The sequence below is a fragment of the Plectropomus leopardus genome, unplaced genomic scaffold (genome assembly GCF_008729295.1).
Source record: "Plectropomus leopardus isolate mb unplaced genomic scaffold, YSFRI_Pleo_2.0 unplaced_scaffold28023, whole genome shotgun sequence".
Taxonomy (NCBI): Eukaryota; Metazoa; Chordata; class Actinopteri; order Perciformes; family Serranidae; genus Plectropomus; species Plectropomus leopardus.
This window is the reverse complement of record NW_024630517.1, coordinates 449-2,922: the sequence shown is the minus strand read 5'-3', so window position 1 is coordinate 2,922 and position 2,474 is coordinate 449. Positions and strand designations below refer to the sequence as shown.

The following is a 2,474-nucleotide window of genomic DNA, read 5'->3' as shown; positions in this document are numbered from 1 at the left end:
CATCTCTCCCTATACACCTTGCCTGTGTTTAAATCGTGTTTAAAACTCATTCATTCTGCTCGGTGTTCTCAGACCTAGTATGGGAGTTGACAATTTTGTGGTTTTACCTTGTGGGTTTTTTTGCCTTTTTGTAACATTTTTTTTTTTATGTCCTGTTTTATGATATTTGTGCTATTTTTTTAGTGATGGCCAAATGAAACCTTGTGAACCGTTTTCTTTCTTTTCTGAGCCAACTGGATGGCGCTATTGTTAAAAAAAAAAAGAAAAGAAAAAAGGTCAAGCAAAGGCAATTTTACATGCTTTCAACTCTCTGTTGAACAAAGAGTGCCACCTAGTAGACTCAGAAAAGAAAGAAAATGGTTCATGAGGCTTCATTCGACCATCAGTACTGTTTTTTAATCTATGTATTAATGTCCAGCACTTTGGTCAACTCATGTTTTTAGATGTGCTTTATAAATACATTTGTTTTGGACTGGATTGGAAGGAAAATTTAAGGAATGTTGCATGTGATCTGCAGCAGTAAATGGAATGCAGAGCATGTGACCATGTCACCTTTGCTGAAAGGTCTGTGGTAAATTAAGAACAGTTTTTAACAAAGTACGACCACCAAAAGCCGATATTTCTGCAGAAGGGATGTTCTTTCTTCTGAGAGATAGACATAAATCTAATCTTAATTCCTTTATGTGTTTGCTTTTGTGTGTGTGTGTGTGTGTGTGTGTGTGTGTGTGTGTGTGTGTTTGTATCCCCCCTTCAGGCAGACATTGATGGGCTGTCTAAGAAATGCAGTTTGTCGGTGAGACAAGTTGAACGTTGGTTCAGAAGAAGACGTACTCAGGACCTTCCTGGAGTCCTCAAGAAGTTCAGAGAGGCCAGGTCACTACTCTTTGAGTGTGTGTGTGTGTGTGTGTGTGTGTGTGTGTGTGTGTGTGTGTGTGTGTGTGTGTGTGCGTGCCTTTGTGCATGCATGCGTGTGTTTGAGACAATGATAACAACAACCCAGAACATTTCAATAGCCATGCTATTGAAAGCAGGTTTCCATTAACCCTCAAATTGTGCAAAATTAAAATGTGAATATAAAAATATGACTAACAGAAACACATACATTAAAAAAAAAGTTTTTATATTCACACAGGCTTCCAAAAATATTTGCAAAATTGCAATGGAAATTCTTTTTAAGAGGTTTGACTCCCCCGGGCATGATGCAGCAGGCGATACAAGAGCTGTTATAGCAAGGCATATATGTCAAATGTTGAGCAGATCATCTAGGAGTTTTGAATCCACAATTCCTCTGTGAAATTGTGGACTATCACCTCCCACAATTCCCACATACATGGCCAATCCCACGTATAAAGGGCTTGCCTTTCCATTATGACTCCATAACACACCTATGTGGCCTTGGATTGGAGATATTGACGGCTAGTGTGGTGGCTGCAATAAAAAATAAACCGGCTAGTGTTTTGATAATCCATCGCCATACTTATTGGAATAATATCACCAGAGCAGAAGTCACATAACATCACTCAGTGGAAACACAGTCATCTTGCAACTGTGTTTTATCAACATTTCGAAAATATATAAAATTAAGTTTTGCGTAAATCTGTCATGGAAACCTGCCAACTAAGTGTCTCTTCTCTGCCTCCTACAGCTGGAGGTTTTTCTTCTACCTGTCTGCATTTATCGGAGGAATAATAGCACTGTATGATGTGAGTAGCTTATATAATTGGAACATGAGTCCATTTCAGTCAGAAACATACTGTACGATTTACTGCGCAAAACAACTTAAGATATCTGTGGTTAAATATTAAAGTTGCAAGCAGCATTGTGCTTGTGTATTCCATATCTTTCATAAAATCCACATTTCAGATGACTGTACAAATGGAATAACATTTTCTGCCCATGTTTTTGCAGAAAGAATGGTTTTATGACACGCGGGAAGTATGGACAGGTTTTCCAAAGCAGGTTTGTATACTATTTATACACACCGCGATCATCATATTACCATCAGACAATCTAATTACATGTAAATCTACTCGATGAGCCTCAGTTGTCCTTGAACAGAAGTTAATTACAGCACAGATCTAATGCCATAGAAAATCATGGTATAGGATATATGTAAGGACACAGAACAAATAACAAAACATAACATAACATTCACTCAGCTTTTCCACAGTATGTCCCATGTCATGGAGAGTCACAAATAAACACAGCACCAGGAAAGGGGAACAAGCTAGCAATTTTTGTTCTTAAAAAAAATGTTCTGAGATTGGTACAATGCAAGGTTTTAGTAACATTTTCTATTTCATTCTCTATAACAACAAAAAAATGTTACAAAATATATATTATTTGTCAACATATGACATTACATTTTCGTTAAAAATGGTCTGTAATCTTAGACCTCAGTAATATGTTCGGAAAGTTGCAGGACCAGGTCACAAGATTATCGTAGCTCTCAGGATTTTTCTCCATTCATGCTC

At 37.4% G+C, this 2,474-nt stretch overlaps 1 long non-coding RNA gene across 1 annotated transcript; it reads left to right on the top strand.

The window, feature by feature from the left end:
* The first annotated feature begins 781 nt into the window (after positions 1 to 781).
* Positions 782 to 1,983, top strand: LOC121937958. Its single transcript, XR_006105227.1, has 3 exons — positions 782 to 873; positions 1,646 to 1,703; positions 1,909 to 1,983. It is a non-coding gene; the product is annotated as an uncharacterized LOC121937958 (long non-coding RNA).
* The last annotated feature ends 491 nt before the right edge of the window (positions 1,984 to 2,474 follow it).